Source organism: Passer domesticus, chromosome 4, assembly GCF_036417665.1.
Source record: "Passer domesticus isolate bPasDom1 chromosome 4, bPasDom1.hap1, whole genome shotgun sequence".
In the NCBI taxonomy this organism is placed as follows: Eukaryota; Metazoa; Chordata; class Aves; order Passeriformes; family Passeridae; genus Passer; species Passer domesticus.
The window spans coordinates 176,360-203,426 of record NC_087477.1 but is presented as its reverse complement, the minus strand read 5'-3'; the positions used below and the strand labels follow the sequence as shown (position 1 = coordinate 203,426).

The window sequence follows — 27,067 nt, the reverse complement described above, 5'->3', positions numbered from 1 at the left end:
CAAAGACATGGCAGGCAGGAAATTCCAGGACCCATTAGAAATCATGTGGCAAATGCTGAAGGAATGTCTGCAGAGAAGACAAGGTGGGTGCATTTCCCTCATGCTGCTCCTGGGACTCAGCTGCCAGGGGCTTTAGCTGCACATCTGGACACGCCGTGCCCGGCACAGCAGGAAGGGATCCATGGCAGCCTCGCTGCCCCGCTGCTGCTTTCACGCCCTGCAGGGCTGTTTGCCAGCCTGGCCTGGCTGCAGCTTCTGCCCAGCCTCTGCAGGAAGGCATTTGGCATCAGCTGGCAGACAGCCCCAAATGCACCACAGGCCATGCCCACCCTCAGATGCCCTGCAATTTCCTGGTGTCCAGGCAGATCAGATGTTGGGGCTGTTTGGGGAAGGAAGCAGCCTTGGGTTGTCCCAAAATCCTGGGTGTTTTCTGATCCTTATGCATTCCTTTCACAAGTGATGCCTCCTGAAATTGTCCCCTTCCCCATTCCCAGTCAGGAATGTTTTCATCTGATCCAGCTGTCTCTTTTCCATTCTCCAGAAATGAAAGGAGAGCCTGCGGAGAAAGAAGCATTTCCCGGAGGAAGCAGTGGTTGCATGCCAGCCTCAGCTCCAGGAAGGGAGGCCATGCCAGGCACAGGCACAGGAGGTAATTGCTGTGCCTCTGGGCCTGAGCCCTGCTGAGGCTTGAGCTGCCCTCTCTGCTGTTTGGCAGTGCGGGCACAGCCTGGACTAGAGCAGCACAGCCCAGGGGAATTATCCCGAGCAGGCTCAGGGCACTGAGCAGTCCTGCTGGGGTCCCTCCATGGGAGACATGTCCTGAAACCTGGCAGCGACTGCATGGGGTGCCCACGGTGGGGAAAGGACAGAGGGGGAGAGCAAGACTCCACTGTGTCCTGAGAGGGCCTGGCTGTTTGCCCTTGGGATCTGGGGGGTTTCCCCACAGAAGGAGGGCAGGAGGGACAGAGGGAGGGCAGGATGGATAGCTGTGGCACTGCCTGCTGCAGTTTTCCCCCATGCTTTAGGGAGGATTTCTTCTGTGTGTGAGGGGGAGAGTCCCAGGTCCCTGCACTGCTGCAGCCACCCCTCCCAGGGATGTTGCTGAGGGCAGGGAAAGAGTGTGGAGAGTGACCAGGAGCCAGCCCAGAGCTCCCCAGGCCCCTGGGCAGCTTTGGCCATGTCTATTCACATTTGGCTCCCACGGACTTACCCGACTCCCTGGCAGTGCCCAGTTCCCTGTGGCAGAAAGACATCCCAGCACACACTGGAAAATGTTCTCATCTGTGCTGCATTGTAGATGAGGGTGCTGGGAAGGCTTCTCCATCAGCTTGGATGAAGAAAGTTTTGAAGCCCTCGGAGCCTCCTGCAGGTATGTTCTCAGTGTGCCACCAAGGAAGAATTGTAGACAAGCGGGCAGGCACCAGGTGACAGAAGCTTCTGTGGCTGTTGTGTTACAGATGTGTCTACAGGGAAGACTTCTCCAGCTTCTCCAGCTGCTACCTTGGATGCTGCACTCAAGCCCAGCTCCCATCTCAGGGGTGAGTAGTGTGTCCCTGCTGACCCCACAGGCTGAACCCTGCTTTTCTGGGATCCATTCCTGGGAAATGGAAATATTTTTCTCTAAGGTACTCCAACAGGGAAAATCCAAGATACCACAGATAAGATATCCCTGGAAACAATCAAACAGATGAGGCAAGAGCTGAAGGAACCCCTGCAGACAAGAGAAGGTGGGTGCATTTCCCTCATGCTTCCCCTGGGAGTCAGCAGCCGGGGGCTTTGGCAGCACATCTGGACACGCCGTGCCCGGCACAGTGGGAAGGGATCCATGGCAGCCTCGCTGCCCCACTGCTGCTTTCACGCCCTGCAGGGCTGTTTCCCAGCCTGGCCTGGCTGCAGCTTCTGCCCAGCCTCTGTAGGAAGTTATTTGGCATCAGCTGACAGGCCATGCCCAAACTGTAACACACCCTGAGATCCCCCACTATATCCAGCCCTGCAGATTAGGAAAAGGGTGGCTGTTTGGTGGTGGAAGTGCTCTCATCATGCCACTGTAACCTGGCCATTTTCCTGCTCCATAAATTTCACAAATATTACCTCTGATGCCACCACCCAAGTGGGAAACAGCTCCATCTGATGCAGCTGTCTCCCTTCCTTTGTCAAGAGATGGACATAGTGCTTCAGTGGAAGGTGGCATTTCTTGAAGGAAGCACTCCATCTTCGGTGCGAGCCCCTGCTGCAGGAAGGAAGGCGATGGCAGACACGGGCACAGGCACAGCAGGTAATTGCTGTGCCGGGCTCAGGCCTGGCCGGGGCTGTGTGGCAGCAGCTCTTCCCCCAGGGCCTGCCCTTGCCCGGCCCGGCAGCAGCCAAAGCTGGAGGCGCCTCGGCTTCCAGGCCTCTGGAGCTGGTTCAGAGCCCCGGGGAAACGGGACTGGTGCAGCAACATCCTTGGCGCTGCAGCTGCTGCGGAGCTGGCCCTGAGTGCCCAGAGGCCCAAGGCACAGGAGCAGCCCCGAGCGGGAGCCCTGCCGCCAGCCCAGGGCCAGAGCCAGCCCTGGCACACAATGGAAACAGTTCTCATCTTGGTTTGCTTCCAGACTGGGATGCTGGGAAGGATTCTCCATTAGCCTGGCGCTCTGAAGTTGTGAAGCCCTCTGAGCATTCTGCAGGTATGTTCTCACTGTCCCACCAAGGCGTAATGTTTGACTGACTGGTAAGAACCAGGTGACAGAAGCTTCTGTGGCTGTTGTGTTACAGGCGTGTCTGCAGGGACGACCTCACCAACTCCTACCTTGGATGCTGCACAAAAGGCCAGCTCCCATGGCAGGGGTGAGTAGTGTGTCCCTGCTGACCCCTCAGGCTGAGCCCTGCTTTTGTGGGGTCCATTCCTGGGAAATGGAACTACTTTCTCTTAAGGTCCTCTGACAGGAGAGACCAAAGACATGGCAGGCAGGAAATTCCAGGACCCATTAGAAATCATGTGGCAAATGCTGAAGGAACGTCTGCAGAGAAGACAAGGTGGGTGCATTTCCCTCATGCTGCTCCTGGGAGTCAGCAGCCGGGGGCTTTGGCTGCACTTCTGGACACGCCGTGCCCGGCACAGCGGGAAGGGATCCATGGCAGCCTCGCTGCCCCGCTGCTGCTTTCACGCCCTTCAGGGCTGTTTCCCAGTGTGGCCTGGCTGCAGCTTCTGCCCAGCCTCTGCAGGAAGGCATTTGGCATCAGCTGGCAGACAGCCCCAATTGCACCACAGGCCATGCCCACCCTCAGATGCCCTGCAATTTCCTGGTGTCCAGGCAGATCAGATGTTGGGGCTGTTTGGGGAAGGAAGCAGCCTTGGGTTGTCCCAAAATCCTGGGTGTTTTCTGATCCTTATGCATTCCTTTCACAAGTGATGCCTCCTGAAATTGTCCCCTTCCCCATTCCCAGTCAGGAATGTTTTCATCTGATCCAGCTGTCTCTTTTCCATTCTCCAGAAATGAAAGGAGAGCCTGCGGAGAAAGAAGCATTTCCCGGAGGAAGCAGTGGTTGCATGCCAGCCTCAGCTCCAGGAAGGGAGGCCATGCCAGGCACAGGCACAGGAGGTAATTGCTGTGCCTCTGGGCCTGAGCCCTGCTGAGGCTTGAGCTGCCCTCTCTGCTGTTTGGCAGTGCGGGCACAGCCTGGACTAGAGCAGCACAGCCCAGGGGAATTATCCCGAGCAGGCGCAGGGCACTGAGCAGTCCTGCTGGGGTCCCTCCATGGGAGACATGTCCTGAAACCTGGCAGCGACTGCACTGGGTGCCCACGGTGGGGAAAGGACAGAGGGGGAGAGCAAGGCTCCAGTGTGTCCTGAGAGGGCCTGGCTGTTTGCCCTTGGGATCTGGGGGGTTTCCCCACAGAAGGAGGGCAGGAGGGACAGAGGGAGGGCAGGATGGATAGCTGTGGCACTGCCTGCTGCAGTTTTCCCCCATGCTTTAGGGAGGATTTCTTCTGTGTGTGAGGGGGAGAGTCCCAGGTCCCTGCACTGCTGCAGCCACCCCTCCCAGGGATGTTGCTGAGGGCAGGGAAAGAGTGTGGAGAGTGACCAGGAGCCAGCCCAGAGCTCCCCAGGCCCCTGGGCAGCTTTGGCCATGTCTATTTACATCTGGCTCCCATGGCCTTACCCGACTCCCTGGCAGTGCCCAGTTCCCTGTGGCAGAAAGAGATCCCAGCACACACTGGAAAATGGTCTCATCTGTGCTGCATTGTAGATGAGGGTGCTGGGAAGGCTTCTCCATCAGCTTGGATGAATAAAATTTTGAAGCCCTTGGAGCCTCCTGCAGGTATGTTCTCAGTGTGCCACCAAGGAAGAATTGTAGACAAGCGGGCAGGCACCAGGTGACAGAAGCTTCTGTGGCTGTTGTGTTACAGATGTGTCTACAGGGAAGACTTCTCCAGCTTCTCCAGCTGCTACCTTGGATGCTGCACTCAAGCCCAGCTCCCATCTCAGGGGTGAGTAGTGTGTCCCTGCTGACCCCACAGGCTGAGCCCTGCTTTTTTGGGATCCATTCCTGGGAAATGGAAATATTTTTCTCTAAGGTACTCCAACAGGGAAAATCCAAGATACAACAGATAAGATATCCCTGGAACCATCCAAACAGATGAGGCAAGAGCTGAAGGAACCCCTGCAGACAAGAGAAGGTGGGTGCATTTCCCTCATGCTTCCCCTGGGAGTCAGCAGCCGGGGGCTTTGGCTGCACATCTGGACACGTCGTGCCCGGCACAGCGGGAAGGGATCCATGGCAGCCTCGCTGCCCCGCTGCTGCTTTCACGCCCTTCAGGGCTGTTTCCCAGTGTGGCCTGGCTGCAGCTTCTGCCCAGCCTCTGCAGGAAGGCATTTGGCATCAGCTGGCAGACAGCCCCAAATGCACCACAGGCCATGCCCACCCTCAGATGCCCTGCAATTTCCTGGTGTCCAGGCAGATCAGATGTTGGGGCTGTTTGGGGAAGGAAGCAGCCTTGGGTTGTCCCAAAATCCTGGGTGTTTTCTGATCCTTATGCATTCCTTTCACAAGTGATGCCTCCTGAAATTGTCCCCTTCCCCATTCCCAGTCAGGAATGTTTTCATCTGATCCAGCTGTCTCTTTTCCATTCTCCAGAAATGAAAGGAGAGCCTGCGGAGAAAGAAGCATTTCCCGGAGGAAGCAGTGGTTGCATGCCAGCCTCAGCTCCAGGAAGGGAGGCCATGCCAGGCACAGGCACAGGAGGTAATTGCTGTGCCTCTGGGCCTGAGCCCTGCTGAGGCTTGAGCTGCCCTCTCTGCTGTTTGGCAGTGCGGGCACAGCCTGGACTAGAGCAGCACAGCCCAGGGGAATTATCCCGAGCAGGCGCAGGGCACTGAGCAGTCCTGCTGGGGTCCCTCCATGGGAGACATGTCCTGAAACCTGGCAGCGACTGCACTGGGTGCCCACGGTGGGGAAAGGACAGAGGGGGAGAGCAAGGCTCCAGTGTGTCCTGAGAGGGCCTGGCTGTTTGCCCTTGGGATCTGGGGGGTTTCCCCACAGAAGGAGGGCAGGAGGGACAGAGGGAGGGCAGGATGGATAGCTGTGGCACTGCCTGCTGCAGTTTTCCCCCATGCTTTAGGGAGGATTTCTTCTGTGTGTGAGGGGGAGAGTCCCAGGTCCCTGCACTGCTGCAGCCACCCCTCCCAGGGATGTTGCTGAGGGCAGGGAAAGAGTGTGGAGAGTGACCAGGAGCCAGCCCAGAGCTCCCCAGGCCCCTGGGCAGCTTTGGCCATGTCTATTTACATCTGGCTCCCATGGCCTTACCCGACTCCCTGGCAGTGCCCAGTTCCCTGTGGCAGAAAGAGATCCCAGCACACACTGGAAAATGGTCTCATCTGTGCTGCATTGTAGATGAGGGTGCTGGGAAGGCTTCTCCATCAGCTTGGATGAATAAAATTTTGAAGCCCTTGGAGCCTCCTGCAGGTATGTTCTCAGTGTGCCACCAAGGAAGAATTGTAGACAAGCGGGCAGGCACCAGGTGACAGAAGCTTCTGTGGCTGTTGTGTTACAGATGTGTCTACAGGGAAGACTTCTCCAGCTTCTCCAGCTGCTACCTTGGATGCTGCACTCAAGCCCAGCTCCCATCTCAGGGGTGAGTAGTGTGTCCCTGCTGACCCCACAGGCTGAGCCCTGCTTTTTTGGGATCCATTCCTGGGAAATGGAAATATTTTTCTCTAAGGTACTCCAACAGGGAAAATCCAAGATACAACAGATAAGATATCCCTGGAACCATCCAAACAGATGAGGCAAGAGCTGAAGGAACCCCTGCAGACAAGAGAAGGTGGGTGCATTTCCCTCATGCTTCCCCTGGGAGTCAGCAGCCGGGGGCTTTGGCTGCACATCTGGACACGTCGTGCCCGGCACAGCGGGAAGGGATCCATGGCAGCCTCGCTGCCCCGCTGCTGCTTTCACGCCCTTCAGGGCTGTTTCCCAGTGTGGCCTGGCTGCAGCTTCTGCCCAGCCTCTGCAGGAAGGCATTTGGCATCAGCTGGCAGACAGCCCCAAATGCACCACAGGCCATGCCCACCCTCAGATGCCCTGCAATTTCCTGGTGTCCAGGCAGATCAGATGTTGGGGCTGTTTGGGGAAGGAAGCAGCCTTGGGTTGTCCCAAAATCCTGGGTGTTTTCTGATCCTTATGCATTCCTTTCACAAGTGATGCCTCCTGAAATTGTCCCCTTCCCCATTCCCAGTCAGGAATGTTTTCATCTGATCCAGTTGTCTCTTTTCCATTCTCCAGAAATGAAAGGAGAGCCTGCGGAGAAAGAAGCATTTCCCGGAGGAAGCAGTGGTTGCATGCCAGCCTCAGCTCCAGGAAGGGAGGCCATGCCAGGCACAGGCACAGGAGGTAATTGCTGTGCCTCTGGGCCTGAGCCCTGCTGAGGCTTGAGCTGCCCTCTCTGCTGTTTGGCAGTGCGGGCACAGCCTGGACTAGAGCAGCACAGCCCAGGGGAATTATCCCGAGCAGGCGCAGGGCACTGAGCAGTCCTGCTGGGGTCCCTCCATGGGAGACATGTCCTGAAACCTGGCAGCGACTGCACGGGGTGCCCACGGTGGGGAAAGGACAGAGGGGGAGAGCAAGGCTCCAGTGTGTCCTGAGAGGGCCTGGCTGTTTGCCCTTGGGATCTGGGGGGTTTCCCCACAGAAGGAGGGCAGGAGGGACAGAGGGAGGGCAGGATGGATAGCTGTGGCACTGCCTGCTGCAGTTTTCCCCCATGCTTTAGGGAGGATTTCTTCTGTGTGTGAGGGGGAGAGTCCCAGGTCCCTGCACTGCTGCAGCCACCCCTCCCAGGGATGTTGCTGAGGGCAGGGAAAGAGTGTGGAGAGTGACCAGGAGCCAGCCCAGAGCTCCCCAGGCCCCTGGGCAGCTTTGGCCATGTCTATTTACATCTGGCTCCCATGGCCTTACCCGACTCCCTGGCAGTGCCCAGTTCCCTGTGGCAGAAAGAGATCCCAGCACACACTGGAAAATGGTCTCATCTGTGCTGCATTGTAGATGAGGGTGCTGGGAAGGCTTCTCCATCAGCTTGGATGAATAAAATTTTGAAGCCCTTGGAGCCTCCTGCAGGTATGTTCTCAGTGTGCCACCAAGGAAGAATTGTAGACAAGCGGGCAGGCACCAGGTGACAGAAGCTTCTGTGGCTGTTGTGTTACAGATGTGTCTACAGGGAAGACTTCTCCAGCTTCTCCAGCTGCTACCTTGGATGCTGCACTCAAGCCCAGCTCCCATCTCAGGGGTGAGTAGTGTGTCCCTGCTGACCCCACAGGCTGAGCCCTGCTTTTTTGGGATCCATTCCTGGGAAATGGAAATATTTTTCTCTAAGGTACTCCAACAGGGAAAATCCAAGATACAACAGATAAGATATCCCTGGAACCATCCAAACAGATGAGGCAAGAGCTGAAGGAACCCCTGCAGACAAGAGAAGGTGGGTGCATTTCCCTCATGCTTCCCCTGGGAGTCAGCAGCCGGGGGCTTTGGCTGCACTTCTGGACACGCCGTGCCCGGCACAGTGGGAAGGGATCCATGGCAGCCTCGCTGCCCCGCTGCTGCTTTCACGCCCTGCAGGGCTGTTTCCCAGCCTGGCCTGGCTGCAGCTTCTGCCCAGCCTCTGTAGGAAGTTATTTGGCATCAGCTGACAGGCCATGCCCTAACTGTAACACACCCTGAGATCCCCCACTATACCCAGCCCTGCAGATTAGGAAAAGGGTGGCTGTTTGGTCGTGGAAGTGCTCTCATCATGCCACTGTAACCTGGCCATTTTCCTGCTCCATAAATTTCACAAATATTACTTCTGATGCCACCACCCAAGTTGGAAACAGCTCCATCTGATTCAGCTGTCTCCCTTCCTTTGTCAATAGATGGACATAGTGCTTCAGTGGAAGGTGGCATTTCTTGAAGGAAGCACTCCATCTTCGGTGCCAGCCCCTGCTGCAGGAAGGAAGGCGATGGCAGACACGGGCACAGGCACAGCAGGTAATTGCTGTGCCGGGCTCAGCCCTGGCCGGGGCTGTGTGGCAGCAGCTCTTCCCCCAGGGCCTGCCCTTGCCTGGCCCGGCAGCAGCCAAAGCTGGAGGCGCCTCGGCTTCCAGGCCTCTGGAACTCGTTCAGAGCCCCGGGGAAATGGGACTGGTGCAGCAACGTCCCTGGCGCTGCAGCTGCTGCGGAGCTGGCCCTGAGTGCCCAGAGGCCCAAGGCACAGGAGCAGCCCCGAGCGGGAGCCCTGCCGCCAGCCCAGGGCCAGAGCCAGCCCTGGCACACAATGGAAACAGTTCTCATCTTGGTTTGCTTCCAGACTGGGATGCTGGGAAGGATTCTCCATTAGCCTGGCGCTCTGAAGTTGTGAAGCCCTCTGAGCATTCTGCAGGTATGTTCTCACTGTCCCACCAAGGCGTAATGTTTGACTGACTGGTAAGAACCAGGTGACAGAAGCTTCTGTGGCTGTTGTGTTACAGGCGTGTCTGCAGGGACGACCTCACCAACTCCTACCTTGGATGCTGCACAAAAGGCCAGCTCCCATGGCAGGGGTGAGTAGTGTGTCCCTGCTGACCCCTCAGGCTGAGCCCTGCTTTTGTGGGGTCCATTGCTGGGAAATGGAACTACTTTCTCTTAAGGTCCTCCGACAGGAGAGACCAAAGACATGGCAGGCAGGAAATTCCAGGACCCATTAGAAATCATGTGGCAAATGCTGAAGGAATGTCTGCAGAGAAGACAAGGTGGGTGCATTTCCCTCATGCTGCTCCTGGGACTCAGCAGCCAGGGGCTTTAGCTGCACATCTGGACACGCCGTGCCCGGCACAGCAGGAAGGGATCCATGGCAGCCTCGCTGCCCCACTGCTGCTTTCACGCCCTGCAGGGCTGTTTGCCAGCCTGGCCTGGCTGCAGCTTCTGCCCAGCCTCTGCAGGAAGGCATTTGGCATCAGCTGGCAGACAGCCCCAAATGCACCACAGGCCATGCCCGCCCTCAGATGCCCTGCAATTTCCTGGTGTCCAGGCAGATCAGATGTTGGGGCTGTTTGGGGAAGGAAGCAGCCTTGGGTTGTCCCAAAATCCTGGGTGTTTTCTGATCCTTATGCATTCCTTTCACAAGTGATGCCTCCTGAAATTGTCCCCTTCCCCATTCCCAGTCAGGAATGTTTTCATCTGATCCAGCTGTCTCTTTTCCATTCTCCAGAAATGAAAGGAGAGCCTGCGGAGAAAGAAGCATTTCCCGGAGGAAGCAGTGGTTGCATGCCAGCCTCAGCTCCAGGAAGGGAGGCCATGCCAGGCACAGGCACAGGAGGTAATTGCTGTGCCTCTGGGCCTGAGCCCTGCTGAGGCTTGAGCTGCCCTCTCTGCTGTTTGGCAGTGCGGGCACAGCCTGGACTAGAGCAGCACAGCCCAGGGGAATTATCCCGAGCAGGCTCAGGGCACTGAGCAGTCCTGCTGGGGTCCCTCCATGGGAGACATGTCCTGAAACCTGGCAGCGACTGCACGGGGTGCCCACGGTGGGGAAAGGACAGAGGGGGAGAGCAAGGCTCCAGTGTGTCCTGAGAGGGCCTGGCTGTTTGCCCTTGGGATCTGGGGGGTTTCCCCACAGAAGGAGGGCAGGAGGGACAGAGGGAGGGCAGGATGGATAGCTGTGGCACTGCCTGCTGCAGTTTTCCCCCATGCTTTAGGGAGGATTTCTTCTGTGTGTGAGGGGGAGAGTTCCAGATCCCTGCACTGCTGCAGCCACCCCTCCCAGGGATGTTGCTGAGGGCAGGGAAAGAGTGTGGAGAGTGACCAGGAGCCAGCCCAGAGCTCCCCAGGCCCCTGGGCAGCTTTGGCCATGTCTATTCCCATCTGGCTCCCATGGCCTTACCCGACTCCCTGGCAGTGCCCAGTTCCCTGTGGCAGAAAGAGATCCCAGCACACACTGGAAAATGTTCTCATCTGTGCTGCATTGTAGATGAGGGTGCTGGGAAGGCTTCTCCATCAGCTTGGATGAATAAAGTTTTGAAGCCCTTGGAGCCTCCTGCAGGTATGTTCTCAGTGTGCCACCAAGGAAGAATTGTAGACAAGCGGGCAGGCACCAGGTGACAGAAGCTTCTGTGGCTGTTGTGTTACAGAGATGTCTACAGGGAAGACTTCTCCAGCTTCTCCAGCTGCTACCTTGGATGCTGCACTCAAGCCCAGCTCCCATCTCAGGGGTGAGTAGTGTGTCCCTGCTGACCCCACAGGCTGAACCCTACTTTTCTGGGATCCATTCCTGAGAAATGGAAATATTTTTCTCTAAGGTACTCCAACAGGGAAAATCCAAGATACAACAGATAAGATATCCCTGGAACCATCCAAACAGATGAGGCAAGAGCTGAAGGAACCCCTGCAGACAAGAGAAGGTGGGTGCATTTCCCTCATGCTTCCCCTGGGAGTCAGCAGCCGGGGGCTTTGGCAGCACATCTGGACACGCCGTGCCCGGCACAGTGGGAAGGGATCCATGGCAGCCTCGCTGCCCCACTGCTGCTTTCACGCCCTGCAGGGCTGTTTCCCAGCCTGGCCTGGCTGCAGCTTCTGCCCAGCCTCTGTAGGAAGTTATTTGGCATCAGCTGACAGGCCATGCCCAAACTGTAACACACCCTGAGATCCCCCACTATATCCAGCCCTGCAGATTAGGAAAAGGGTGGCTGTTTGGAGGTGGAAGTGCTCTCATCATGCCACTGTAACCTGGCCATTTTCCTGCTCCATAAATTTCACAAATATTACCTCTGATGCCACCGCCCAAGTGGGGAACAGCCCCATCTGATGCAGCTGTCTCCCTTCCTTTGTCAAGAGATGGACATAGTGCTTCAGTGGAAGGTGGCATTTCTTGAAGGATGTACTCCATCTTCGGTGCGAGCCCCTGCTGCAGGAAGGAAGGCAAAGCCAGACACGGGCACAGGCACAGCAGGTAATTGCTGTGCCGGGCTCAGCCCTGGCCGGGGCTGTGTGGCAGCAGCTCTTCCCCCAGGGCCTGCCCTTGCCTGGCCCGGCAGCAGCCAAAGCTGGAGGCGCCTCGGCTTCCAGGCCTCTGGAGCTGGTTCAGAGCCCTGGGGAAACGGGACTGGTGCAGCAACGTCCCTGGCGCTGCAGCTGCTGCGGAGCTGGCCCTGAGTGCCCAGAGGCCCAAGGCACCGGAGCAGCCCCGAGCGGGAGCCCTGCCGCCAGCCCAGGGCCAGAGCCAGCCCTGGCACACAATGGAAACAGTTCTCATCTTGGTTTGCTTCCAGACTGGGATGCTGGGAAGGATTCTCCATTAGCCTGGCGCTCTGAAGTTGTGAAGCCCTCTGAGCATTCTGCAGGTGTGTTCTCACTGTCCCACCAAGGCGTAATGTTTGACTGACTGGTAAGAACCAGGTGACAGAAGCTTCTGTGGCTGTTGTGTTACAGGCGTGTCTGCAGGGACGACCTCACCAACTCCTACCTTGGATGCTGCACAAAAGACCAGCTCCCATGGCAGGGGTGAGTAGTGTGTCCCTGCTGACCCCTCAGGCTGAGCCCTGCTTTTGTGGGGTCCATTCCTGGGAAATGGAACTACTTTCTCTTAAGGTCCTCTGACAGGAGAGACCAAAGACATGGCAGGCAGGAAATTCCAGGACCCATTAGAAATCATGTGGCAAATGCTGAAGGAATGTCTGCAGAGAAGACAAGGTGGGTGCATTTCCCTCATGCTGCTCCTGGGACTCAGCAGCCGGGGGCTTTGGCTGCACATCTGGACACGTCGTGCCCGGCACAGCAGGAAGGGATCCATGGCAGCCTTGCTGCCCCGCTGCTGCTTTCACGCCCTGCAGGGCTGTTTGCCAGCCTGGCCTGGCTGCAGCTTCTGCCCAGCCTCTGCAGGAAGGCATTTGGCATCAGCTGGCAGACAGCCCCAATTGCACCACAGTCCATGCCCACCCTCAGATCCCCTGCAATTTCCTGGTGTCCAGGCAGAGCAGATGTTGGGGCTGTTTGGGGAAGGAAGCAGCCTTGGGTTGTCCCAAAATCCTGGGTGATTTCTGATCCTTATGCATTCCTTTCACAAGTGATGCCTCCTGAAATTGTCCCCTTCCCCATTCCCAGTCAGGAATGTTTTCATCTGATCCAGCTGTCTCTTTTCCATTCTCCAGAAATGAAAGGAGAGCCTGCGGAGAAAGAAGCATTTCCCGGAAGAAGCAGTGGTTGCATGGCCAGCCTCAGCTCCAGGAAGGGAGGCCATGCCAGGCACAGGCACAGGAGGTAATTGCCGTGCCTCTGGGCCTGAGCCCTGCTGAGGCTTGAGCTGCCCTCTCTGCTGCTTGGCAGTGCGGGCACAGCCTGGATTGCACCGGCACAGCCCAGGGGAATTATCCCGAGCAGGCTCAGGGCACTCGGGTACTGAGCAGTCCTGCTGGGGTCCCTCTATGGGAGACATGTCCTGAAACCTGGCAGTGACTGCATGGGGTGCCCATGGTGGGGAAAGGACAGAGGGGGAGAGCAAGGCTGCAGTGTGTCCTGAGAGGGCCTGGCTGTTTGCTCTTGGGATCTTGGAGCTGTCCCAGCAGAAGGAGGGCAGGAGGGAGTGTAGGAGGGAGGGATGGATAGCTGTGGCACTGCCTGCTGCAGTTTTCCCCAGGGCTTTAGGGAGGATTTTCTGTGAGCTTGAGGGAGAGAACCCCGGGGCCCTGGGCTACTCCAGCCACCCCTCCCAGGGATGTTGCTGAGGGCAGGGAAAGAGTGTGGAGAGTGATCAGGAGCCAGCCCAGAGCTCCCCAGGCCCCTGTGCAGCTTTGGCCATGTCCATTCCCATCTGGGTCCCATAGCCTTACCCGACCCCCTTGCAGTGCCCTTTTGCCTGTAGCATTAGGGGTTCCCAGCATGCCACAGATATGGTTCTGATCTCAGCTCCCTTTTAGACTGGAGTCGTGACATGGGTTTTCAGGAAGTCCTGATGAAGGATGGTTTGAAGTTCTTGGAGGATGCTGGAGGCAAGTTTTCATTCTGCCTTTCCTGAGTGAATAATCAGGATCAATGATAAAAAAGCTCATTTATAAACAATTTCCCTTAACATTATGTAAGGGCTGAAGGATTCTGAGAATCTTTCCCTGCTCCCTTCTGGATCCCTGAGGGATCCCACAAGATCGCTGTCAGTGGGAGGAAGGAGCATTGATCTTTCAGTCCTCCTCCTGTGTACTGTGCCAGTGTGTCCTTCCGTGTGCTCTGTGCAGTCAAAGAGAAGAGCAGAGAGGGAAGGGGCCGGGCCCAGGGCTGTGCCCCGGGGCTGAGCCTTGTGGGCAGCCTGAGGATGTCCTGCAGTGCCACAGGAGCTCTTCTGTCCTGCCTTTCTTTGCAGCTGAACCTGCCGGTGAAGGCCCCACATCCAGGACTGAGGCTCTGGGAGATGCTGAGGGTAGGTCAAGGCCTTTCCCCTGGGAGAGCTGCCAGCTCAGAGTCCAAAGCTCGGCCAGGGAGGCATTGCTGCAGGTGCCAGCACAGAACCATGCATGTGTGTGCCCTCGCCCTGCACGATCCCCTCATGATTTCTGCTGCGGCTCAGTGGTGCCCGTGCAGATCAGCAGAGATGGCAGAAGCTTCTGTGGCTGTTGAGTTACAGGTGTGTCTGCAGGGAGGAGGTCTCAAGCTCCAGGGCTGGATGCTTGGCCCCAACCCAGCTCCCATGGCAGGGGTGAGTAGTGTGTCCCTGCTGACCCCACAGGCTGAGCCCCGCTTTTGTGGGATCCATTCCTGGGAAATGGAACTACTTTCTCTTAAGGTCCTCCAAAAGGAAAGACCCAAGATACTGCAGCCAAAACGTCTCATGAGGCAGATGAATTCCTGAGACAAATACAGAAGGAAGCACCCCGAGGACAAGGTGGGTGCGTTTCCCTCATGCTTCCCCTGGGACTCAGCAGCCGGGGGCTTTGGCTGCACATCTGGACACGCCGTGCCCGGCACAGCAGGAAGGGATCCATGGCAGCCTCGCTGCCCCGCTGCTGCTTTCACACCCTGCAGGGCTGTTTCCCAACCTGGCCTGGCTGCAGCTTCTGCCCAGCCTCTGCAGGATGGAATTTGGCATTAGCTGATAGGGTGCCCCAAGTGTACCGTGGGCCTGAGATCCCCTGCCATTTCCCAGTCTCTGAGAAGATCAGGCGGTGTAGCTGTTTGCTCATGGGAGTGCACTGGCCCAGCCCCAATTACCTGGGCTTTTTCCTGATCTTTACCTGTGACTTAGACAAGCATTGCCTCATGAAGGTGCCACCTCCCCAGTGGGGAGTGTTTCCATTTGATCCAGTTGACCCTTTTTCCCTTGTTCAAGTGATGGACCAAAAGGCTGTGCAGAAGGAGGAGCACCCAGGGAGAAGCAGTGGCTCATTGGCAGCTCGAGCTGCAGGAAGGAAGGCGATGCCAGACACGGGCACAGGCACAGCAGGTAATTGCTGTGCCAGGCTCAGCCCTGGCCGGGGCTGTGTGGCAGCAGCTCTTCCCCCAGGGCCTGCCCTTGCCCGGCCCGGCAGCAGCCAAAGCTGGAGGCGCCTCGGCTTCCAGGCCTCTGGAGCTGGTTCAGAGCCCCGGGGAAACGGGACTGGTGCAGCAACGTCCCTCCCGCTGCAGCCGCTGCGGAGCTGGCCCTGAGTGCCCAGAGGCCCAAGGCACAGGAGCAGCCCCGAGCGGGAGCCCTGCCGCCAGCCCAGGGCCAGAGCCAGCCCTGACTCCCGACTGGGCAGGGGCTGCGCTGGCTCCTGACAGGGCCTGAGCCTGTTCCCTGGGGCTGGGGGAGCTGTCACGGGGCAGGGAGGGCCAGGGCTGGCAGTGGCTGCTCAGGGATGGCTTTGGCCCGTGTCCCTGGCAGCAGCCATTGCCCAAGCAGCTGCGCTGCCCCCGGGCTCTCCTCCCGGCCTGCTGGGCTTTGTTGGCTGGCACAGCCTGTGCCAAGGGCCGGCAAGGTGCCTGCAGGCCCCAGCTCTGGGGGAAACAGAGAACGTCCTGCCTGTATCCACCGTGCTGCCAGCTCAGCAGTGCAGCACAGCACGGGCTCACGCTCCCCATCGCTCCCACAGATGTAGCCGGCACCACAAGACCTGTTCCCAATGCCCAGGATGGCCTCGGAAGGGGTTTCTGTCAGGGAACCGGCTGCTGGCTAGGGTGTCTGGCAGGCATGCTTTATTTGGAGCTTGTCTTCATGTTGTTCTGCATTGGAATCTGGTATTCTTGGAACAGAAAACAGTGAGTGTTTTGTTGCTCTCCCCCTCCAACAGCTTCTTTTCAAAGTCTAACGTGGACAGGGAACATTCCCATTGAGGCTGCAGTGGAGTTGTGGCCATTCCATGATTGTCCAAATAACTCTGGTGAGGCTTCTGCTGCTGCCCAGTGCTTCCATTGGCCTCTCAATTGCTGGGCCTTGTCCTGGGGGCCCCGCTGGGACTGCAGCCAGAGCTGGCTCCCACTGAGGCTGCCTGGCCAAGAGCAGCTCCAGGGGCACGGGGCAGAGGCAGAGGGAGGTGGGGAGGAGAAAGAGCAGGGCCGAGGTTGCCCTTGAAAGGCAGAGGCGCTCTGGGACCCACTCCTGGCCAGGGACCCTGCCCAGAGCCGTGCCCTGCTGGCCGGGGCCTTGAGGGGCAGCTGTCCAGCTGGGCCCAGCTGTGCCAGCAGCTCCAGCCGTGCTGGGGAGCCTTGCCAGCTCTGGGCCCTGCTGTGCACGAGGGTCCCTGTGTGCCACTGGCAGCTGGGGCCTCAGCCACCTCCTCTCTGCACAGGAGCACCTCGGGACAGCAGTTGGAAGACGGTGGCTGCACCTCACAGCCAGACAGCGTGAGCAGCTCCTCCAGCAGCAGGAACGGCCCGGACAGCCCTCTCAAGTCTTCTGTGAAGAGGACCCCAGAACAACCAACTACAAGGGAACCTCCTTTTACCCTGTAGATCCCACTGCCACCTGCTCTCCCCATGGGCCTCCCCAAGCTGCCTTCATCCCTTTTTTTATCTTTGTCTGTCCCATCCCAGCCAACTCGAGTACCTCTAGGGACCCCAGGATCAGCCCAGCACCCTCCAGCCCTTCCTGAGACCAACACATCCCTCCCTCTGCCCCTGAGCCCCCTAGCCTTGCCCTCTAGGAATCACTGAAGGTGACACCCCCCCCACCCCTCCCCCCCACCCCCCCCGCTTGCAGGGTAGGCAATGGCCTATTCTTCTGTTTAAATAAAGAGAAGGATCTGTGTTGTGGTTTCAAAGCAAAACCAGTGAGAGACTCCAAGTCAGAAATACAATTTATTAGGAAAAGGGGAAAAAAACCAAAATACATGCAATAATACAAAAGAAAAACCACTGACAGGGTCAGAATACAGCCTGCTGACACCCTGCTAGTTAGGGTGGTGGAAGCAGTCCAGATGAAATGGACTTGTGGAAGTGGTGATCCTGTAGAAACAATCTGGTAGCTCTCATCCTCTGGAAAAGCAGTGGGTAAGGGCGGCGGTTCCTCTGGGAATCCAGTGGAAAGCCTGCTTGTTGTGTCCCAAAACCCAGATTATATCCAGCTGGGGATGCTTAGCTCCTCCCCCATGGGCAGAGCATCTCACAGTGGGCTGATATCATTCTGCCTCATGCTGTGGGTCCTTGATTAGCCATTAAACAGAAATGGCTCTGGGAGGGAGTTCTCTCTGAGTCATGTGGCAATACATTGATGGGCCCATTAACAGGAGATAAGGAAGAAACAATGCCCCTCCTGGTTTCAGCAGCTCTTGAGGATGGGAATAGAACATAATTTTATATTATATCCTAGGACATAATCTAACCCTTCTTCTATTACCATCTATACCCAAACCAATATCCTCTTACTATATATATGTATCTATCTATATATATATGTATAATATAAAATGAAGCTTTACACACAATTCTCGCTTAAAATTAGGTTAGATTTCCTTGTGGTACACAACGACTTTCCTTGTCCTTCTGCATTACCCAGCCAGTGCAACCAGGTCCTTGAGCAAAAATTCCCACAGATGGGTTTGCCCTTGCTTGCGGTGGGATTAATCCAAACAGTCTTTCCTAAAATACCTTTCATGTGTATCACAGGAACTTTGTCTCCATCCCCTGTGTGCAGGGGTTCAGACTGGGCAGCACCAGGATTGATAGGTCCTCAGGTGTTGACCATCCAGATGGCTTTTGCTAAGTTCAGTTCCCAGTTCCTGAAGGTTCCTCCACCAAGTGCCTTCAGGATAGTCTTAAGTAGTCCGTTGCATGGTTCAACTTTCCCAGCAGCTGGTGCGTGATAGGGGATATGATATGTCCTTTCAATGCCATCTTCTCTGGCCCAGGTGTTGATAAGGCTGTTCTTGAAATGAATTCCATTGTCCGACTCAATTCTCTCAGGGTTGCCTTGTCTCCACAGGATTTGCTTTTCTAGGCCCAAGATGGTGTTCCAGGCAGTAGCATGAGGCACAGGGTAGGTTTCCAACCACTCTGTGGTAGGTTCTACCATGGTCAGCATGTAGCGCTTGCCTTGGCGGGTTTGGGGAAGCGTGATGAGGTCAGTTTGCCAGGCTTCCCCATACCTGTACTTCAACCATCGCCCACCATACCACAGAGGCTTCACCCACTTGGCCTGTTTGATTGCAGCGCAGCTCTCGCAGTTGTGGATGACCTGTGAGATGTTGTCCATAGCAAGGCCCACCCCTCGGTCACGGGCCCATCGCTATGTTGCATCTCTCCCCTGACGACCAGAGGCACCGTGGGCCCAACGAGAGAGCTAGGAATGATTCTCCCTTGTGCTGCCAGTCTAGATCCACCTGTGATACTTTCACCTTGGCAGCTTGGTCCACCTGTTTGTTGTTGTGATGCTCTTCATTAGCCCGACTCTCGGGTACATGCACATCCACATGTCGAATCTCACGGTCAGCCTCTCTACTCGGGTGGCAATGTCCTGCCAAATCTTGGTGGCCCAGATGGGTTTCCCTCTGCGCTGCCAGTTGGCCTTTTTCCAGCAATGCAGCCATCCCCACAGAGCATTAGCTGCCATCCATGAATCGGCGTAGAGATAGAGCCTCGGCCACTTCTCTCGTTTGGCAATAGCCAAAGCCAGCTGGACAGCTTTAAGCTCTGCAACCTGACTCGATCCAGCTTGTCTCTCAGTAGCTTGTGCAACTTGTCCTGTGGGGTTCCAGGCTGCAGCTTTCCATTTCCGGTTAGTGCCTATAATTCAGCAGGAACCATTAGAGAAGAGGGCATATTGTCTGTCAGGCTCCGGTAGCTCACTATATGGTGGGGCTTCCTTGGCACGTGCCACTTGCTCCTCTTCTTCTTCAGAAGACAATCCAAAAGTCTCCCCTTCAGGCCGGTTTGATAGAATTTCCAGAATGCCAGGGCCATTCGGATTTCCAATCTGGGTGCACTGCGTGATGAGGGCAATCCATTTGCTCCATGTGGTGTCGGTGGCGTGATGTGTGGAAGGAACATTTCCTTTAACCTCCAGCCCAGCACTGGTAGCTGGGGTGCCAGAAGCAGCTGCGTTTTGGTGCCAGTTACTTCTGAGGCAGCTTGAACTCCTTCATAGGCAGCCAAGATTTCCTTCTCTCTGGGAATGTAGTTTGCTTCAGAGCCTTCATAGCTCCATCTCCAGAATCCTAGTGGTCAGCCTTGAGTCTCACCAGGCACCTCTACCAAAGACTCCAGGACAAACCATGGTTCCCAGCTGCAGAGTAGAGCACATTCTTCACCTCTGGTCCCATCCTGACTGGGCCAAGGGCTACCGCATCAGCGATTGCCTGCTTAATCTGGGCAAGGGCTTGTTGCTGTTCAGGACACCAGTGGAAATCATTCTTCTTGTGGGTGACAAGGTATAGAGGGCTCATAATCTGCCTGTCCTCGGGAATGTGCATTCTCCAAAAGCCTACGGCACCTAGGAAAACTTGTGTTTTCTTCTCCTTGGTAGGTGGAGACAGAGCGGTGATCTTGTTGATTAACAGGAGATAAGGAAGAAACAATGCCCCTCCTGGTTTCAGCAGCTCTTGAGGATGGCATTAGAATACATCTTTACACTGTGACCCAGGACAAGCGGTCACCCCAGTGTCCAGGTGGCAGCAGCAGCAAAGCCCACCCAGCACCAGCACTGACTGAGCTCCATGCCCAGGAGGAGCCGTGGATGCCCACGGTGTGGGCAGGCAGAAGCCAGGCAGGGGCTGCTGTTGAAATGGAGGTTTTGGGGGGTTCAATTAAGTTAGCAATATATGGACTAAGCATTTAAATTTTAAATTGTAGAATTATGTGTTGAATTTTAACCTTTTACTTAAGAAACCTCTGCCAAGGTACAAAGGGCATAGGAAAATGCAAAATTTCTGAAGCTTCTTGCTATGAAGGACAATACCAGTGTCATAAACAGGGCAGGAGATCTTTCTCCTTTTTAATGCCTTTATTAAAAAAATTCAGCTCAGGCTGGGGAGAAAGGACAGGTCGCCCACACCCCTGCTGCTCCCAGGAGTGGCACAGAGGAGGAGGATGCTGCAGCTGTGTCCGCTGGTATGCAGGCAGAGCTGGGGCTTCCATCCTCGAGGGAGTAGTGGGAATTCCGCTTTTTTGGTCTAACATTCCAGGTCCTCTTTCTAGCTGACATCCTTTCAGGTTAGGGTGAGGAGTAAAAAGGATCTTAGCAGATACTAAGGATTAAGTTCCTCACCTTTAGACATTACTTAGGTTTCATAAATCCATGTTGGCTTCTTGTTTTTAGGGTTTTTTTTCCTGGAAAATTGCAAACTGTGGTGAAATGCATTCTCATCTGCATACTAGCTCTGATGTCACCTCCCCCTGCTACCTTCAGGCTCCTGAGAAGCAGCAGGGGGACAACTGCGCTTGATTTCTAACCATTAACAGGTAATTGAAGAAAAACTATTAACAAGAGGTGATTGCAACATGAAGCTATCAACAACAAATAGTCAACATTTCAACTCTCAGCATCTGGCCCAACCTGTTTAACTTTGCAGCCTTAAAAAAAAAATGGATAATTTGTTGGGGAGAACACCCCAGGTGTGGAGACACGAGGCTTGTCTCCATTTCAGAAGGCTGATTTATTATATATTCTATTAAAATACTACGTTAAAACTATGCTAAAAGAACAGAGAGGAAAAAATGACCAGAAGGCTACAAAGAAGAAGAACAGAATGGAATGCATAACAAAAATCTTGTGACTGCTCACAGGCTCAACACAGTTGGCTGTGATTGGTCATCAAGTGAAAACAATCCACATGGACCAATGGAAGATGCACCTGTTGCATTCCACAGCAGCAGATAGTTATTGTTTGCATTTCTTTCCTGAGGCCCTCAGCTCCTCAGGAGGGGAAAAATCCTAGGAAAGGATTTTTAATAAAATATCATAGGTACAGATAACTTTTTTACTCATAACACCAGGAGAAGACCAGGGAATTCAGGAAACCTAGACTAAGGAGCTCCTCTGTCTCCAAGCTGATGGACAGAAGTGGTATGTATTCCTTTCCTTTTTTTAGGGTTGGCTACTGATAAATCACATAAGAGACGTCTTTGTGTGTAGTTTTGCACAAGCAGTTTGCAAGCAATCGTCTGCCAGGGAGAGGCCGGTGGTGGGGGGTCCCCAGCTGACAGAGCAGCTGGCGGAGCGTTGGTTTGAACTGTGATTGTGTATGGTTATCATGTCTGGATGTGCGTGCTTGTGTGTGTGTGTGGGTGTGAGTGAACGGTGAAACACGCTGGGGGGAGTGAGGTCTTGGTTTAGTTTCTCTGGTAACTGTTATGAATAGAAAATTGTATTTTTTTTAGTTTCAGAGTTAAAAAAAAAAAAGGCAAGTCAAACCGGTCAGACTGCTTTAGGTTCGCTGCCAAAGAAAAGCTCTTCGAATACCTGTTAATGGCTGGTGATTAACTGATTATTTCCCTGATGCTGGCCACTTACCAAAAAAAAAGACACCAGGACAGACCCCTCCGAGGTAATGAAAATAGGAGTGACATCGGAGCCAGTATGCAAATAAGAAATGCAGTGCGCCTTGGGTTTTTACAGTTTTACAGTTTTTACAAGAAAAACCCCTAAAATCACGAGCCAACAAGTGACTTAAGTGACGTCTAAGGATGGGAGCATAGTCCCGTACCTGCTTGGACCTTTTTGTTTCTCACCCTAACCTGAAAAGAAACTGATTAAAGAGACACCCCGGGTTTTTTAAACAAACAAGCTACGACTCCACGACTCTCCTGTGAGGACAGAGTCCCCAGCTCTGTCTGCAGACCAGCGGACAAAACTGCATCATCCTCCTTCTTCGTGCCACGCCTGGGAGCAACGGCGGCAAGGTCACGACCTGTCAATTTCTCCCTACCTGAGCTGATTCTTCTTAATAAAGGCATTAAAAAGGAGAAAGATCTCCTGCCCATTTATTTCACTGCACACCTTGGGAGAGATCCCAAACCCTCTGCATGCCTCACACAGGATTCCAAATCCCTTGCATGACTTGAAGTGGACCCCAGTGCCCTCCATGCCTCAGAGGAAACCTAAAATATCCCTGGGTGTCTCACAAGGGACCCCAGCCCCTCGTGCACCTTAGGGGGACTGCAAAGCCCCCACGTGTCCTACAGGGAAGTCCAGGCCAGCTGTGCCAAGTGTTTCGACCTGGAAATAAAGTCTGGTTGCACCTGGGTTGTTGTGTCTCTGGGGCTGCTATCCAGCCCTGTCGGACCCTGAGGCCACACAGCCCTTCCCTTCCCTTCCCTTCCCTTCCCTTCCCTTCCCTTCCCTTCCCTTCCCTTCCCTTCCCTTCCCTTCCCTTCCCTTCCCTTCCCTTCCCTTCCCTTCCCTTCCCTTCCCTTCCCTTCCCTTCCCTTCCCTTCCTTCTGGCCCTGGCTGAGAGCAGCAGACCCTGTGCAGCACCCTGCATTGGTGATGGCCCATCAATTAGGTCCTATCAAGTGTGTGTTAATTAGGGAGGAGCTTTGTTTTGCCTGCTGACATTGCTGGTCAGGCTGTGTCCCTGGAGATACTCTTGATGGCTTCCCTCTTTTCCTGGCCATGGCACTGGAGGAGGTGTGGGCCCAGATGATCCCACGGAAGGAAATGTCCCTCAGCCCAGGGACGCTCAGCATGGGCTGCCCCATCCCCTCGGGGCCCCACCGCTGGTCGCAGCAGCCCCTGCCTGGCTCCTGCCTGCCCACACCATGCCCATCCCCAGCTGCCCCTGGGCACAGAGCTCAGCCAGTGCTGGTGCCAGGTGGCCTTTGCTGCTACTGCCATCAGAGACTGGGGTGACAGCTCCATCTCTTTATTGAAAGGGAAGAGGTGATTTTGGAAGCTCTCCAAGAGTGCTAACTTGAGCACTTCTAAATCCTGTTCTAGGGCTGCCCACCTTCAGCCCTGCATGGAGTGCTGGGCCTGTCGCCTCCAAGCACCACAGGGGTTGGAGGGGCAAATATACACTCATCAGACTCATAATCGGACTCAGAACTGCTGCTATTGCTCTTTTGGCTGTAGAGGTCTCGTGACCAGCCACCAGCTTTCAGCTTTTCTTCAAGGTGGTGCCTGTGAAGAGAGGAGGTGGCTGAGGCCCCAGCTGCCAGTGGCACACAGGGACCCTCGTGCACAGCAGGGCCCAGAGCTGGCAAGGCTCCCCAGCACGGCTGGAGCTGCTGGCACAGCTGGGCCCAGCTGGACAGCTGCCCCTCAAGGCCCCGGCCAGCAGGGCACAGCTCTGGGCAGGGTCCCTGGCCAGGAGCGGGCCCCAGAGCGCCTCTGCCTTTCAAGGGCAACCTCGGCCCTGCTCTTTCTCCTCCCCACCTCCCTCTGCCTCTGCCCCGTTCCCCTGGGGCTGCTCTTGGCCAGGCAGCCTCAGTGGAAGCCAGCCCTGGCTGCTGCCCCAGAGGGCTCCCCAGGACAAGCCCCAGCAATTGAGAGGCCAATGGAAGCATTGGGCAGCAGCAGAACCCTCAGCAGAGTTCTTTGGAAAATCATGGACTGGCCACAACTCCACTGCAGACTCTCTGGGAATGTTCCCTGACTATGAGCAGCCTTTAAAGGAAGCTGTTTGAGGTGGAGAATCGCAAAACACTCACCATTTTCTCGTCCAGCAATACCAGATTCCTGCCCAGCACATCATCAGGCACAGTGCCGCACCAGCCACAATGGCCATCAACTTAATCAAACAAGGTGTTCCCCAGCAGAAAACTCTTCTCATGCTTTTCCAGATGATGTCAGAATGTGTTGAGGTGCTGGCTGCATCTGTTGGAGCAATGGGGAGCGTGAGCCCGTGCTGAGCTGCACTGCTGAGCTGGCAGCACTGTGGTTACGGGCAGGACGTTCTCACTCCCTGTTTCCCCCAGAGCTGGGGCCTGCAGGCACCTTGCTGCCCCTTGGCACAGGCCTGCTCAGTACCCAAACCCCCTGAGCCTGCATGCCATAATTCCTCTGTGCTGTGCCCTTCTGCTCCAGGCAACACTTGTCAAAGACATGGATAAGGAGAATGGCCAGGGTTTTGGAGCTGCTCCAGGGACCTCTCTCCTGCACAGAGCAGCCCCTCCAGATGTGCACAGAGACTGGGAAATTGCAGGGGATCTTAGGGTGTGCATGGCCTGTGGTGCATGGATGCCTTCCCGCTGTGCCGGGCATGGCGTGTCCAGATGTGCAGCCAATGCCCCCGGCTGCTGAATCCCAGGGGAAGCATGAGGGAAATGCACCCACCACGCTGGCTGTCCACATCACTCAGGAGTTTTTTCAGATATTTGGATTCCTCCAGGGATGTACAAGCTCCTGTAGGTTTCTTCTTCCGTCTTGGAGGACCTTAAGAGTAATATTTCCGTTTCCCAGGAATGGATCCCACAAAAGCAGAGATCAGCCTGTGGGGTCAGCAGGGACACACTACTCACCCCTGCCATGGGAGCTGGGCTTGCATGCAACATCCACCAAAGGACCTGGGAAAGTCCTCCCTGCAGACACACCTGTAACTCAACAGCCACAGAAGCTTCTGCCATCTCTGCTGATCTGCACGGGCACCGCTGAGCCGCAGGAGCGGTGAGGGGATTGCGCAGGGCGAGGGCACACACCTGCATGGTTCTGTGCTGGCACCTGCAGCGATGCCCCCCTGGCCCAGCTTTGGGCTCTGAGCTGGCAGCTCTCCCAGGGGAAAAGCCTTGACCTACCCTCAGCATCTCCCAGAGCCTCAGTCCTGGATGTGGGTTGGGAAGCTGCACCACCTTCACCAGCAGGTTCAGCTGCAAAGAAAGGCAGGACAGAAGAGCTCCTGTGGCACTGCAGGAGATCCTCAGGCTGCCCACAAGGCTCAGCCCCGGGGCACAGCCCTGGGCCCGGCCCCTTCCCTCTCTGCTCTTCTCTGTGGCTGCACAGAGCACATGGAAGGACACACTGGCATTGCACACGGGAGGAAGATGGACAGCTAAATGCTCCTTCCTCCCACTGACAGTGATCCTGTGGGATCCCTCAGGGCTCCAGAAGGGAGCAGAGCAAATTTTCCATATTCCATCAACGTTCAGAGGAACTTAAGTGAAAGGGCAAATGTATGAGCTCTTGACACCTGGTCACTGTGTATTCTCTCAGGAAAGGTACATTGAGCACTTGCCTCCAGGATTTCCCATGAGTCTCAAGCCATAATCCAGCAGGTTTCCCAGATAATCCATGTCTTGATCCCAACCTAGAAGTTTGCAAAGATCAGAACCATTTCCATGATGTGCTGGGATCCCCTTCTGCCTCAGGGAACTGGGCACTGCATATAGGTCAGGTAAGGCCATGGGAGCCAGATGTGAATGGACAAGGCCAAAGCTGCTCAGGGGCCTGGGGAGCTCTGGGCAGGCTCATGGTCAATCCCTATCCTCTTTGCAGACCCTGAGCAACATCCCTGGAGAGGTGCCTGGAGCAGCCCAGGGCCTGTGGGGGTTCTCTTAGTTGCACAAGGAAAATCCTCCTTGAATCCCTGGGGAGAACTGCAGCAGGCAGTGCTGCAAGTATCCCTCGCAAACTCCCTCCTGCCTCTCCTCCCAGCCGCCCTTCCTCCATCTGCTGGGACAGCTCCCACAGCCCAAAGGGACCCAGCCAGGCCCACTAAGGACACGCTGGATTCTTGCTCTGCCCCTCTGTCCTTTCCCCACCATGGGCAACCCATGCAGTCACTGCCAGGTTTCGGGACATGTCTCCCACACAGGGACCCCAGCAGGACTGCTCAGTACCTGAGTGCCCTGAGCCTGCTCGGGATAATTCCCCTGGGTTGTGCCCTCAATTCCAGGCAGCAGAGAGAGCAGCTCAAGTCTCAGCAGGGCTCAGGCCCAGACGCACAGCAATTACCTCCTGTGACTGTGCCTGGCATCGCCTCCAGTCCTACAGCAGAGGCTGGCATGGAACCACTGCTTCCTTCGGGAAACACCGCCTTTTGCCCAGCCTCTCCATCCACTTCTGGAGAAAGGAAGAGGGACGGCTGGATCAGGTGGGGCTGTTCCCCACTGGGGAGGTGGCATCTTCAGCAGCCAGTACTTGTGAAAGTCATGGTTAAGGATCAGGAATCCACACAATTTTCTGGGTAGGCCAGGGTCCACTTTCATGATAACACCCGCCCTTAGTGATCATCCTGGAGACTATGAAATTTCAGGGGATCTCAGGCCCGTGGTGCAGTTTGGGCTGCCTGTCAGCTGATGCCAAATGCCTTCCTGCAGGGGCTGGGCACAAGCTGCAGCCAGGCCAAGCTGGGAAGCAGCCCTGCGGGGCGTGAAAGCAGCAGTGGGGCAGAGAGGCTGCCATGGATCCCTTCCCGCTGTGCCGGGCATGGCGTGTCCAGATGTGCAGCCAAAGGCCCTGACTGCTGAGACCCAGGGGAAGCATGAGGGAAATGCACCCACCTTGTTCGGTTTGCAGTATTTCTTTCACCATTTGTCCCGTGATTTTGAGTGGCTCATGGGGTTTCTTGTGACCTGTAGCTTTGTTCTTTCGCCTCGGAGGACCTTAGAGCAACGGAGTTCCATTTCCCAGGAATGGATCCCACAAAAGCAGGGATCAGCCTGTGGGGTCATCAGGGACACACTACTCACCCCTGCCATGGGAGCTGGGCTTGCGTGCAACATCCACCAAAGGACCTGGGAAAGTCCTCCCTGCAGGCACACCTGTAACACAACAGCCACAGAAGCTTCTGCCATTTCTGCTGATCTGCACGGGCACCACTGAGCCGCAGGAGCTGTGAGGGGATCGCGCAGGGCGAGGGCACACACGTGCATGGTTCTGTGCTGGCACCTGCAGCACTGTCAGGATATTGTTAAGAAAGGCACAGGGACAACTTGCCTCCAGCATTCTTCAAGAGTCTTAAGCCATCATCCAGCAGGGCATCCAAATAGTGCAATTTGCCATCCCGATCTAGAAGGGAGCACAGATCAGAACCATTTCCCTGGTGTGTTGTGGCCCCCTCTGCCTCAGATAACAGGGCACTGCAAGTGGGTTGGGTAAGGTTGTGGGAGCCAGATGTGAATGGACGTGGCCAAAGCTGCACAGGGGCCTCGGGAGCTCTGGGCAGGCTCCTGGCCAATTCCCATCCTCTCTGCAGGCCCTGTGTAACATCCCTGGTGAGGTGGCTGGAGCAGCCCAGGGTGCATTTGGGCTCTCCCAC

The 27,067-nt window shown here is 55.8% G+C and overlaps 4 long non-coding RNA genes across 5 annotated transcripts; 2 read left to right on the top strand and 2 right to left on the bottom strand.

The window, feature by feature from the left end:
* Positions 1 to 5,756: 5,756 nt before the first annotated feature.
* On the top strand, positions 5,757 to 6,303 carry LOC135299864 (uncharacterized). The gene is made up of 3 exons (XR_010361706.1): positions 5,757 to 5,945; positions 6,034 to 6,114; positions 6,202 to 6,303. It is a non-coding gene; the product is annotated as an uncharacterized LOC135299864 (long non-coding RNA).
* Positions 6,304 to 6,765: 462 nt separating this feature from the next.
* Positions 6,766 to 7,947, top strand: LOC135299863 (uncharacterized). Its single transcript, XR_010361705.1, has 4 exons — positions 6,766 to 6,869; positions 7,518 to 7,589; positions 7,678 to 7,758; positions 7,846 to 7,947. It is a non-coding gene; the product is annotated as an uncharacterized LOC135299863 (long non-coding RNA).
* Positions 7,948 to 22,694: 14,747 nt separating this feature from the next.
* On the bottom strand, positions 22,695 to 24,734 carry LOC135299862 (uncharacterized). Of its 2 annotated transcripts, XR_010361704.1 has the most exons (5): positions 24,606 to 24,734; positions 24,333 to 24,404; positions 24,148 to 24,246; positions 23,523 to 23,688; positions 22,695 to 22,992 (listed from the first exon to the last, which is right to left on the bottom strand). It is a non-coding gene; the product is annotated as an uncharacterized LOC135299862 (long non-coding RNA). The 2 variants fall into 2 exon arrangements; XR_010361703.1 differs by lacking the exon at positions 24,606 to 24,734 and having other exon boundaries at positions 24,333 to 24,463.
* A 1,025-nt stretch (positions 24,735 to 25,759) lies between these two features.
* LOC135299861 (uncharacterized) lies at positions 25,760 to 26,552 on the bottom strand. Its single transcript, XR_010361702.1, has 3 exons — positions 26,499 to 26,552; positions 26,310 to 26,411; positions 25,760 to 25,869 (listed from the first exon to the last, which is right to left on the bottom strand). It is a non-coding gene; the product is annotated as an uncharacterized LOC135299861 (long non-coding RNA).
* Positions 26,553 to 27,067: the final 515 nt, after the last annotated feature.